Source organism: Momordica charantia (assembly GCF_013281855.1).
Source record: "Momordica charantia cultivar OHB3-1 chromosome 2 unlocalized genomic scaffold, Mcharantia_2.0 BLBB01000002.1, whole genome shotgun sequence".
NCBI lineage: Eukaryota > Viridiplantae > Streptophyta > Magnoliopsida > Cucurbitales > Cucurbitaceae > Momordica > Momordica charantia.
In genome coordinates this window covers 12,092,114-12,105,848 of record NW_028275160.1, presented here as the reverse complement: position 1 = coordinate 12,105,848, position 13,735 = coordinate 12,092,114, and the positions used below count along the sequence as shown (strand labels likewise).

The window sequence follows — 13,735 nt, the reverse complement described above, 5'->3', positions numbered from 1 at the left end:
AAGCACTGGCAATTGTCGCAAGTTTTTACAAACTGCTTTGCGTCCAACAGTGGGCCAATAGTACCCTTGTCGAACCACCTTTGCCGACAACGACCTGGCACCAGAGTGGTTTCCACACACTCCTTCATGGACTTTCCTAAGGATGTAAACGTCCTCTTCAGGAGTTACACACTTAAGCAGGGGCAGGGAGAAGCTACGTCGGTACAACGGTCCATCTCGGAGTATGAACCGAGCCGCCTTCCGTGCCATGTTCCTTTGCTCCTTCAGACCTTGCGGTGGACTTCCTTTGATGAACTCCACGATTGGATCCATCCATGAGGGTGATGGAGTGTCAATCTCCATCACGTTTGAGTCCAGGATTGAAGGATTGTCCAAGATCTTGACTGGGACCGACCTGGCCAGGTCGGTCTCATATGCTGATGCTAATTTGGCCAAGGCATCAGCGTTGGAATTCTCTGACCTTGGAACTTGACTCACCTCGTAAGTCTCGAACTGGGCGAGGTGCGATCTGACTTTGCTTAAATATTTTCCCATTCGGGGGTCTTTCGCTTGATACTCCTCTTTCATCTGATTTACGACCAACTGGGAGTCACTAAAGACCTTAACATGGATGGCCCCTAGCCCTTTGGCAACGTGCAGGCCTGCCAAGAATGCCTCGTACTCGGCTTCATTGTTTGAGGTCCGTAAGTTGAACCGCACGGCATACTCGAACCGCTCGCCACTTGGTGCGAGTAAGAGGATTCCTGCTCCGCACCCTTTCTCATTGGAAGATCCATCAACGTAAACTATCCACGGGAGATCGGCCTCGGCCGATTAAGGCGGCGGGGTGAGCTCCGCAATGAAATCGGCCACTGCTTGCCCTTTCAGTGAAGTTCGGGGTTCGAACTGGATGTCGTATTCACTCAACTCCACTGCCCACTTCATCAGGCGTCCCAATGTCTCTGGCTTATGGAAGATGTTCTCCAGGGGCAAGTTGGTAAGTACCACGACGGTGTGCGCTTGGAAGTAGGGCCTGAGCCTTCGGGCCGAGGTGACTAAGGCGAGGACCAGTTCTCCATTTGGGGATATCTGGTCTCGGCCTCGGTCATGGCCTTACTGGTGTAATAAATGGGACTTTGGCGTACTACCTCTTGCTTGATTAGGGCCGAGCTGACGGCGCTGTCAGACACGCTAGGTATAAATGGAGCTTGTCTCCCGACAATGGCTTGACGAGCAGAGGTAATTCTTTAACTGTTCTAAAGCTTGCTCGCACTCTACCGTCCATTCGAACGGTCCCTTCTTTCTTAGGATTTTGAAGAAAGGAAGGCACTTATCTGTTGACCTCGAAACAAATCTGTTCAGAGCTGCAACCCTCCCATTGAGGCACTGAAGCTGTTTCAAAGATTTGAGAGCCTCCATCTCGAGCACGGCCTTTATTTTCTCTGGGTTGGCTTCGATCCCTCTGTTGTTTACCATAAAACCAAGGAACTTCCCCGAGGAGACTCCAAAGGCACACTTGGCTGGGTTGAGCTTCATTTGATACTTCCGCAGAACTCCAAACGCTTCGGTCAGATCAGAAAGATGCGACTTTGACTGCTTGCTCTTGACTGCCTACCGATCTGCTTGGCGAACATTTTGTTCACCATCCTTTGGTAGGTTGCACCCGCATTCTTCAGGCTAAAAGACATTACTTTGTAGCAGTATAGACCTTGGTCTGTTATAAACTCGATATGATCTTGATCTGGGACATGCATTTTGATTTGGTTGTATCCGGAGTAAGCATTCATGAAGGTGAGCAGCTCGTGCCCAGTCGTTGCGTCCACGAGTTGGTCGATCCTCGGTAGTGGGAAGCAATCTTTTGGGCATGCCTTGTTTAAATTTGTAAAGTCTACACACATTCTTCACTTCCTGTTGGATTTTTTAACTAATACAACATTAGAGAGCCACTCGAGATACATAATTTCTCTTATATATTCAGCTTTTAATAGTTTGTTTACTTCCTCAACAATTACATCACTCCTCTCCTTATTTACAGGTCTTCTTTTCTGTTTTACAGGTCGGAATGATGGGTCTATGTTGAGGCGATGCACCATAATCTTCGGATCGATCCCTGGCATGTCTTCATGGGACCACGCGAAAACGTCCGAGTTGGACCTTAGGAAGTTGATCAACTCCTCCCTATCAGTGGCGCCCAGCTTGGTTCCTATGCTTACTTGTCTTTCACGGCTAAGGAAGGGAACAAGCTCGAGCTCTTCTGTCGGTGCTAAAAGTTCCCTTTAACCTGGTTTCGGTAGGTCGGTCTCGGGCTTTGGCAACTCGTCCCAGCTAGCTTGTTCCTCCAGGGCGCATACTGATGACCCTTTAAGAGCGGAGGCGTAGCACTCCCTTGAAGTTTTTTGCTCTCCTCGGACCATGCCTACTCCATTAGGAGTTGAGTATTTCAGGACTTGATGAAGTGTTAACGGAATGGCCCTGAACGAATTAATGATAGGTCGCCCAAAGATGGCATTGTAGGCCGACCTTCCGTCGATCACAACGAACTCGACCATCTGGGTTACTTGCGTATCATCTTGCCCAATCGTAACCGGCAAGTCGATACACCCTTCTAGAGAGACCGATTCTCCAGAGAATCCAACCAAGGGAGTTGGACTCTTCCTCAGCTGAGATCTGGTCCATCCCAAGGCCAGATATGTTGGAAGGGACAAGATGCTGGCAGACGCGCCTCCATCTACTAGCACTCTTCTGACCAGAACATGATCGATGAGGGGGGCAATCACGAGTGCATCATTGTGGGGCAAGTGTACCCCCTCCAGATCGGCATCGCCGAAAGTAATGGAGCAAGTCGGTTTCTGCTCCCTAATGATGCATATCTCGCGCCTGGCCTCACAAGCTAGCTCTTTCCTTTTGTTTCCAGACTGACCCCCACTAGGGCCCCCGAAAATAGTGTTGATGACCGCAGGTCGATCATCTCGACGAGGTGGCGTCCTTGAACGCTTTCTCTCTTCTTTCTTCTCTACTAAGTTGGACCTCGGTTTTCCAACAAATTTTTTGAAGTAGCCATCTTGAATGAGGTATTCAATTTGGCGCTTCAATTCCCAGTAATTTGATGTATTATGGCCGTGATCGCGATGAAAACGACAATATTTATCCTTATTTCTCTTTTCCGGTTCTCCTCGGAGCTTCTCAGGTCGCTTGAGGATATTTTCCATCCCACTTTCCTCGATGCTTGTAAGTATCTCAGAGATGGAGATGGTGGTTGGAGTATAACGTTCGTAAGGTCGGCTTCGACTAGGGCCGATCTCCAACCTACGATACTCAGTTCGACCGCCGGAAGAGGACGATCCCTTGTCCTTTGATTTGGAATCAACCTTCCTCTTCTCTTGGTTTGTTTTCTTCTGGTCGATCTGCTTCTCAAGTCGACCAGTCTTGGTTCGGAGGAGCTCCTGGCCATCAATGACTTTCTTCGCCTTTTGTAAGACTTCGGTGAAGGTTGCCGGTGCCTCATCTCTGAGCTTCACGGTGAGGGTCTCATCGGCCAGGCCGGTAAGGAAGTAACACATGGCTGAGTCATCGGAGCAGTGCGCAACCTTCAACTGCTCCTCTTGGAACCTTGTGACATACTCCCTCAGCGTCTCTCGTTCCTTCTGCCGGATGGTGGCGAGGTGAGTCGCTGTCTTTCTGTCATAATGCCGAGAAGAGAATTGACTGATAAACTCTTTCCTCAGCTGTGAGTAGGTTGAGATCGACCTAGCCGGCAGTCTTCGATACCATAAGAGCGCGCTGCCGGTGAGTGCGATCTGGAAGGTGCGGCACTTGATTGCGTCTGTTGCCGCCTGAAAATCCATGAGGCCTTCGAAGACCTCAACATAGTCTTTTGGGTCCTTAGACCCATCATAAGGCTTTATGGTGGGAGTTTTGAACTTCGGAGGGATTGGAGCCTCCAGGATATCCGAGGTGAATGGCGATTCTCCCAGGTTGCCATCATCGAACGAATTTTCTTTTTTCTCGCACCTAGCCTTCAAGGCTTCAACCTGAGCATCGAACTTGCTCTTTAGCTGGTCGAACTCCTCCCTTGTGAGCACTCCCTCGGGAGTTATTGGGTTGTAGGAGGACTCGGCCTGCTGATTGGAGCTTTTGTGCGAGCAGGACGGAGATCGTCCCTTTCTGAGCGACGAGCTGCTCTTTTTGTTCAGATGCTCGCGAAGATCGCCCCTTTGGTGAGTGTACTCTTCGCCCTCACATCCTTCAGGGTACTCCTCCTCGACTGGACCGAGGTGATGATCCCTTTGCTCACGCATGCTATCGCGCGCCACCTGGTTTTCAGACCGAGACGCAGCACCCGCAGCTTGCACCATCTCGTTGTACATTTCTTCCATGGTGCGCATCTGAGTGCACATTGCCTCCATTTCTTTCTGAAGTGCATCAAAATTCTCCCTTTTTGGAGCTGGGGCTGGTCCTCGAGTGGTTCTCTTTGAAGCCCCACCTCGGCCGCAATTGGCCTTGGATGGCTTTGGATGTGCTGGAGGTAGAACGGGCGTGGTGATGCGTGCCGACCTGCGGAGAGGTTCTGTCCCCAGGCCTTCATGAACCTGTCCCTCTACCACCTCTGCCCCGACCTCCCTCTGGCGGCTATCATTGGCCGCTAGAGCTTTTCGATCGGCTGTGTTAGTTGAGTTTGCTGGCTGAACCATTTTTGTTCACGTTCTTGGATCGGGATGACTTAGATCGTCCTTTCCCACAGACGACACCAAATGTTTATGCAAAGATCTGCACAATGATACTTTACGAACCTAGCTCGAACCCGGTCTCCGGTTCGACCTGAACACAAGAGTGGGCCTGCACAAGAGAGTAAACACTCCGACGCTCAAGTCAGTATAGGTCGGACTCCGTATTTAGTTCGAGGTGAGATTCCATCCCTGAGCGTGAAATGTGGCCCTCTATTTATAGGTGATTGATCCGACAGTACTTACGACCGGCGGTTACATGTTTTTTCTCATGTCGGACCTGTCGGGTTCCAAGCAGATCGAACCCGAGTCAGGTCGAACTTCGGCATGCATTACTTAGCCTTTTTCCAATGGGTGACCCCGACCTCTTCGGTGGGTTCGAGGTGGACCTGAGATTCTTTAATCCTTGAACACCAGTAAGCGTCCTCCATGTGTCCTAGGTATTTTTACCCCCAAACACAATGGAACAGAGAAGAGGAAGAGGATTAAAGGAATAAAAGGAGGAGAGAAAACTGTAATAATATTGGGATTTGATAGGAGAAAGAAAAGTGTAATTATGGGCTATGAAGAAGCTATTTGTTTCATGCGAATCCAGGATTCCCGTGAGACGAGCATCTAGATTCCCATGTTAGTTGCCCAGTAATGTAAGATAGTCGGATATCTCGAGATGTTCGGGTATCCCACGATGTCCATACGAAAGACATCTAAGTCGATTTAGATGCCCTTTTGAAACATAGGTTTCCATGATTCTCACGTCGTGGACATCCTATATTGACATTTTTATCCCGTCATTATTTTTTCATATATTTTTTTTATCAAATTTCTTTAGTTTTATTTGTAATTTTATAATTTAAATACATTAATGTACTATTGACTAATAAGCGAGAAAGTATATTTATGTATTACATGTACGTATAAAATAAACTTCAATTAAATTAAAAGGGGTTCGGACATAGGAATTAGTAATTCCTATGTATTTTCCGCCACCAGATGTTGTAGGGTTAGGCAGTTGGCCCGTGAGATTAGTCGAGATGCGTGCGTAAACTGGTTCGGACACTCACGGATATCAAAAAAGAAAGAAAAACAAAAAAAAATTATATTTATACACATACACATATACATTCACATACATATATATATACCAAAAGCATGCTTAAGCAGCAAAAGGGACCTTGATTTTTGCAACATGCATGAGAAGGACTAAGTACAGACGAAAGATTTATCTCTTCCAACTATAAAAACACCCATGCCAGTCGCTAATCTTTAAACAAAAAATTAAAGTTATTAATTGTAGTACTTATTAAATGATAGTGTTTAAATTAATGAAATCCAAAGTCAAAGATTAAAATGGAAAAGCCTTCCTTATATATTCGGTAACACGAGATTTCTATTGGGTCGTGATTCCCAAATTTGGGTGGCCTCACTTTATATTTACGTTCGATTTTAGTAAACACCATCAAATGATTCCTTGATTATGGTAAGTCTAAATCATGATAACTAAATTAAAACAACTCGTTTGAGACCAAAATGATAGTAAAATGTCTGCACCAGATTTTAAATGTCGATATGGATGTGTTAAATAATATCGATAGGCAATGGATATTCCTATAAAAATAATAAAAATTAAATAATTCATAAAATGTATTTAAATTAACTAATTAATACTTCTTTCCCATTTAAATAAGTCAAAAATTATTATTATTAATATTGCATCCATGTTAATTATATTTTCTTACATCATTTCCATTTTCTCACGAAACAATAAAAATGATAATTAACCATTATGTCTATGCCAAATCCATAGACATGAAAATGTCGACTGAAATGTAAAATCTAAGGTATACCGCTTAGACTAAATTTGTAATATAATTAAGAGGTAAAAATATAAAAGTGAATGGATTATATTGTTGTAGAAAATGGGAGAGAATAAATGGAAGAGATGGATGTAGAGATTAAATTATATTGTAATTATAACTAAAATAGGTCAAATCATATGACATAGTAATTATAATGAGTGGCATAGGACTGCACAATACAAAGTGAAAAGTCGGGGTATACAAACCACATATAATTACTTACTCCAAAATGTTAACCTTTAAAAACTACCGTTTATTAAAATTTATTGTGCCCAAAAAACAGCCCACAATCCGATACTAAAACGAAATAAATTGTAAAAAAATAAAATGGCACAATAAAGTTGTTTTTAAGTATTTAGAAGGTGACTATTTTTAAATTTTTGTGCATAATCTTATTTAAATGGTTTTTTTTTTAATATTTAAAGGATAAGATCTGTCTGATACAAAGAAGAGGACAACGACAAGCTCACACTTCAATAGGGAAGCCGATAATCTCGCAAGCTTGCACGAATGTTCAAGGATAAGGAGACAAGTGGTGAACTCCGCCTAGTTCTAACCAAAGGATGGCTAGCGCCATAAGGATTCCCCACACATTGGGGTTTGGTTGCGCCGGCACCACTCTACCAAAAGTCAGGATGGACTGAGCAAAAAGAGGGAGTGGAAGTCTGACTCCATTCCAGAACATCCGAGGGTAAAAACTTACCCATCCCGGAGGGGGATCGTCGATCCTTTCGTCCTGCGACGCATTAGGACGTAATTCAAGACTCTGAGCAAATTTTCAAAAGGTCCTGCTTCGTCGCTTGCGACGAAATATGGTTCACAATCAAACGATTAGCCATTTGGAGTCGAAGAGCGGGGGTACAAAAGGTGTGAATAGTGCGAACAACAAGAAGGGTAATCAACGCCCCCTTTTGAACGGATTAAAATTCTCATTTATATTTTGTTTATTACAAATTTCAATGTATACTAAAGTTAATTTCTATTTTGTCAAACTAAAAAAAATTATATTTTCACTTAAAAAAAATCAGTGTATTTATTCAGATCAAAATTATTGTATGTGTATTATATTGAAATAAAAATTGTGTTAAGTACTAAAACTTAATTTACCAAATAGAATATAAATTATAAAATAATAAGCTTCACAAAATAATAAGATTATTATTGTATGTATTAATTTTTTGTTCTTTTTTTTCCACACATAAAATAACCGTACGCTAAAGGACCGTCTACAACCACGAACTCTTCTATGGTTAATGCTCCATTTCCTTCTCCCAGGGTTAGTGGTAGTTTGATGCTACCTTCTGGTTAAACTTTCACGCTGAAGAAGCCGACCAGCGGCGGGGCATCTCTTGAGCTTGGTTGAATCTCATCCGAGGGTTTGCAACACCCCTAGAGTGAGGATGTTGGCCGAACTTCCCTCATCCACCAAGACTCAGTGTGTGGGATGTGATCAATGTCTGAACTGGCTTATTCGTCTGCGAAGGTAATGGGAGGCCCAGGCTCAAGAGCCCTTACAACTAGGACTTCCCAAGTCATCGGACTGTTTCTGGTTTGTCGGGTCAAGGCTTTCCCTTTGTTCCCAGAGTAGCCTACCGCGGGTCCTCCGCATAGCGCCGCCTAACATTTTAAGTCCTCATGATTAATTTGAAATTTGAATTAGGTCCTAACTAAATTTCAACCTAAAATATTGGTTGTAGTTTTAAGAACAAAAAATAATAATAATAATAATTCACATCTAAAAAACAAAAAAATGATTGACGTCAGCCCTTTCCTAAACACAATTCAAGTTATTTTAGAATTTTCTTGTTGTCTTCTACACCTATTTGGTCTCTCTCCTCCATCGTCTTTCTTTATTCTTGTGTTTGTTTCTCCATTTTAAATCTTCGCATTGATGCACAAGCAACAGTAGCACCAAGTGACTTGGAATCGGACGCGAGGCGGAGACGGAAATTGAAACGACGAGAGGTTAGAAATGAAGAAGAAAGTTCGAGACTCGATTCAGAATCTTAGCTGCGTCGCTGGAAAGGTAAGTTTTTGAGTTCCATTTTCCTGGGACTCTTTTTTCACCCCATTTCCTACCAGAGTCTTGGTTCCCTTCTTTAATAAACTAAGTGGTAAAGAGAATGAACTTGGGGAGGTGCCACTCAAAATGTTGGTATAGCTTTGCCTAATTATTTTCACAATGGTTCCTATACTTTCGAAATGGTGAAATCTGGTTTTTCTCATTTTTCTGGAACACACCGAGGAAGAGGCACCGACTTAGCCGCAAGCTGGCAAACCAAGTTATTTCACATGCCTCCTCAAACTTGTAGTTCAAATCGGAACCATTCTCATCTACTTTCTCATACATTGATCTATGTTCTGTAGCGTGGTTAGTTAGCTTGTGTATGACTCATTTCTTTGCCACCAAATACTTCCAACTCAAAAACAACTACGAGTCAGTCTCACAACTACGACTAGTCTTGGTTTTCCTCATTCCGTGGGTTATATATTTGCTGGATGTTTTTGGGTCTACTCATCTTTTCTAACACTTTTATGTGAGTGTGTATTTGGTTGGTTGTCTAATGATCTTTTTTTTACCAGTTTGATTCATGTTCATGTACACATTTTTTAAGTGTTTTTTTTAGGAGGACAAAACTATGCAATATTTTTTAGTCCGAGATATTTGTGACTTTAATTTCGCTTTCTGTTGAAATATTTACGTTTAAGATATTAGTCTACCAGATTACATACAAATTTTAGTTGCCAGATAAATGCAGACCCGAGATTAGTTGCGGCTTAAAATTAATCAATCAATCAAAATCCAATTAATTCAAATTTCTTCCCAAAAATTTCATTCCATTCCATTTCATGAAGCATGATTTTATTACTAACACAATTTTCACAAACTTCCCACCGCCAAGCAAAACTCACAACAACAAAATTAAAAAGGAAAGAAAACTAATAAAAGGATCAAGAAAAACTGCAATTAAGTTTGTTTATGAAATCAAGGGAAAAAAAAAGATCGAGGAAACAAAATCATGAATCAAACTATAAAATTGCTTCATGAAATGGAATGGAATGAAACTTTTGGGAAGAAGTTTGAATTAATTGGATTTTGATTATTGATTAATTAATTTTAAGCAGCAACTGATCGTCCGGTCTGTGCTTATTTGGCAACTAAAATTGTCACGTAATCTGATAGACTAATGTCTTAAACGTAAATGTTTCAACATAAAGCAAAATTAAAGTCACAAATATCTCGGATTAAAAAATATTACATAGTTTTGTCCTCCTCAAGAAACACTTCAAAGGAGTGTGTACATGAACTTTGAATAAAACTGGTAAAAAAATGATCATTAGACCTGAACCAGCCAAATACACACTTACATAAAATTGTTAGAAAAGATAAGTAGACCTAAAAACATCAGACAAATATATAACCCACACGAATGGAGAAGATCAAGACTAGCCGTAGTTGCGAGATTGACCAGGGAGTTAGAGACTCCATAGTTGTTTTTGGGTTGGAAGTACTTTGTGACAAAGAAAAGGGTCATACACAAGCTAACTAACCAGACTACTGAACATATATCGATCGGTGTTCAAATGCTTAGATATGAGAATTGTTCCAATTTGAACAACCAGTTTGAGGAGGAACGTGAAATAACTTGGTTTGGCAGCTTGTGGCAGAGGTTGAGCCTCCTCCTCGGTAAATTTTATTTTTTTTTTTTTTTGGAAAAACCTGATTTCATCATTTTGAAAATATAGGGAACCATTGTGAAAATAATTACTGACAAAGTCATACCAATCTTTTGAGTGACACTGGATTAGCCCTCGCAAGTTCATTTTCTTTGCCAGTTAATCTATTAAAGAATGGAATCAAGACTCTGGCACGAAATAGCGTGAAAAAAGAGCACCCAAGGAAAGGGAACCTAAAAACTTACATTTCCGACGACCTAGCTGAGATTGTGAATCGAGTCTTGAGCTTTGTTCTTCATTTCCAGCCTCCCGTCGTTTCAATTTCCACCACCACCTCGCGTCCTATTCCGAGTCACTTGGTGCTGCTGTTGCTTGAGCATCCATGCAAACATCGAAAATGGACAAACAAACACAACAATAATGAAAGACGATGGAGGAGAGAGATCAAATAGGTGTGGAAGACAACAAGAAAATGCCCTTGCAAGATTCTCTAAAATGTCGGATTCTCTAAAAATTAAATGCCCGATTCTCTAAAATGCCTAATTCTCTAATTTAGATGAGCTAGTCGCTTGATTGATCGCTGAATTAAATGCCAGATTCTCTAAAAATTATATGCAACTAATATTTTATATTCAAATTTAGTTATGGCCTGATTCAAATTTCAAATTAACTGTGATAATATTTAACTAATTTATGAGTGAATTTTATATAATCTATATAATATTAAAAAAAAACACTTTTAGAGATCATGTCAACATGAGTGCAATTGTCACCTACCCATTCCCTTAGTTCGAAGGTTTGAACCTCTGATACTCCATTTTTTTAGTACAACATAGGGGTGAGAGATCAAATTTACAATCTCTTAATCGGAGATATATACCAATTAGAAGCATTATATGTTAACATTTATAATAATAATGTTATTATTTTATGAAGCTTATTATTTTATAATTTATGTTCCACGGGGTAAATTAAGTTTTAGTACGGTACATTTATGAACAGATATAATACACATACAACCAAATTAGAAATTAGCTTTACTATACCTTGAAATTTGTAATAAACAAAATATAAATGGTAATTTGAATTTTAGGTTTGAGTAAATAAAAATTTGAAAAGGTATAAAATCTAAAATACTTGGATACGAAAAATTTTGTCCATTCCTTTTATAATAAGTTAAACTTTTTTGCATTAATTATCGAATTCTAAGCGAGAATTTCAAAAGTTTCATAACATATGAGTTCTCTACCATTATAAAATAGGATCTTCTTCCATAATTTTTCTCATTAACTATTCCAACTTCATTTGTTCCCTACTCTAATTTTTCTCGTTTTCGTACTATAAGTCATATAGTGGCATTTGTCTTAACGATTATTAGACAGGTGAGGTAAATCCATTTTTAGATACGATTTTCTTCTTTGGTTTTTTTGTCTTTTGTAATTAATTTTTCACTTGTTCAAAATTCTTGTGCATGCTTTGGATTTGCCGGTAAGTTTATTTTTATAAGAAACATAGCACATAAATCAAATAAAAGAAGCATATTTTTTTTACGTAAGTCTTTTTAGTACAACAATGTGGGCTAGGGTTTGAATTAAGTGATAGTTTGATTTACCAATTGATTTCATATTCTTTTATTTTAGATAGCTTGAGTTGCATTAGGACGTTTTTTTTTTAGTAATTTTGCTTTATTATTATTTTGAGGCTTCATTTACCTTTTTGTGTTTTTAAGTACTTTTCTATCTCGTTAAAACAAGCAACTCAAGCTCAGTCAACAATAAGAAACCAGCTAAAACAAACTATACTAGCTCAGATTTAGTAACCGATAAGAAACAAATGAATATATACAAGTGAAAGATGAAGAAGAAAGATGGGAAAAAGAGCACAGCAACTCACCGTCTCAAAGAATTAGATCCCATATTCATTAGTGAACGTCTGACCAACTACAAGTGCGCCTGCACAAATGTTGAAAATGGACAAGTATGAAAACACTAGAAATAAAGATCAATCGAGATTCGAATTAGAAACAAATTTTAACATAGAATAATGGCCACTAGTTATTGTACAAAGCACAAAATTCAGAAACTAAAAAGATCCTACATAATTAAAGCCCCTGTGAAAGCTTTACAATATCAAAATGGTGGAAATATTGAGAAAAATATTTGTCAAATGAAAGACTCTACTAACCAAAAACTGCAATACAATCCCTCCAAAAACCAAGCCTCCTAGTGTTACAAGTTTGCTCATATGCAAGTCGTATCAAACTAATCACTTGGTTTCCAACGAAATCAAAGGCCTGAAAACGATTACGAGGAACATAGAGTGAGACGATGGAATTGGATGCAAGAAGTATTATGAGTATCCATAAAAGCATGAATTTCAAAATCTGCCATGACACATATTTGCAGGATCGGATTAGAACTATCAAAATTGGTCAGAAATACAGTGGGGACTAGAGAGAGATTTATGGAACAATTAAAATCACAGGATAAGAAACCTTCATTTCTGCAGAGTGATTCAGCAAATATAATCTCAAAAATCTCTACAGTCCATATTTCAATCATAGATTTGGGTGGATGAATAAAATGACTTCTCCTTCTCCGTCAATTATTTTCTGAATTGAACTTGGAAATGAAGCAAGGGGAAGAGGGAATTAATTAAGACAGATACTTCTAATTTTAATATCAAATTATTAAACTAATTGAAATCACCGTTGGGTTCGTCGCTGTTGCAGAGCTCGCCGTCGTTCAAGACCCCACCTGCTGCATGCTATGGCGCCGCCGTGAAGATTCGTCGCCGTTCAAAGGACGCGCCGCTGCAAGATCTGGGTTCGAGGGGTGTGGGTCGCCGTTCGGAGATGCTGCCGGTGTAGAGTGAGATTGCGGGAGACAGAAATGGATTGAAGAGAAAGTGAGATGGAGAAAAGGGGCAGATCGTGAGGAAAATAAAGAAGAAAGATTGGCCACGCATTTGTTTTAAAACATTCAATGTCGTTTTCTAATCGATATTCAAATTTGACGTCGCTTATTAATTGGCATTAAATTTCCAATTTTTCACAATAAATTTTAATAAACGGTAGTTTTTAACGTGCTGAACTTGATGATAGTAGAGCTGGCGACCGAAGTTTCGAGAAGTAAGAAGTGCTTCGTTGATGTACTGACCAAACAAAGAAAGATTTTTTCCAGTATGTGCCTATCAATGTAATTCTGATTTCTGACTTAACAAATATATGTCAATTACGGCTGAGTTATGCTCGTTTTGACAGACTTACGTCACTTTCGTTATTAAACCTTTTAACTTTTCATATATCATATGATTTTACCTCTTTTAGTTATAATTACAATACAATTTAATTTCTACATCCATCTCTTCCATTTCTTTTCTCCCATTTTCTAGAACAATATATATCACACGATATAATCCATTCACTTTTATACTTTTATCTCTTAATTATATTACAAATTTAGTCCATGCAATATACTTTAGATTTATAAATTTCAG

The 13,735-nt window shown here is 39.9% G+C and overlaps 1 long non-coding RNA gene across 2 annotated transcripts; it reads right to left on the bottom strand.

Annotated features, from left to right (window-relative positions):
• Positions 1-7,697: 7,697 nt before the first annotated feature.
• On the bottom strand, positions 7,698-13,193 carry LOC111023527 (uncharacterized). Of its 2 annotated transcripts, none has more exons than XR_002603137.2 (4): positions 12,946-13,193; positions 12,422-12,530; positions 12,131-12,189; positions 7,698-8,176 (listed from the first exon to the last, which is right to left on the bottom strand). It is a non-coding gene; the product is annotated as an uncharacterized LOC111023527 (long non-coding RNA). The 2 variants fall into 2 exon arrangements; XR_002603136.2 differs by lacking the exon at positions 12,946-13,193 and adding an exon at positions 12,732-12,939.
• Positions 13,194-13,735: the final 542 nt, after the last annotated feature.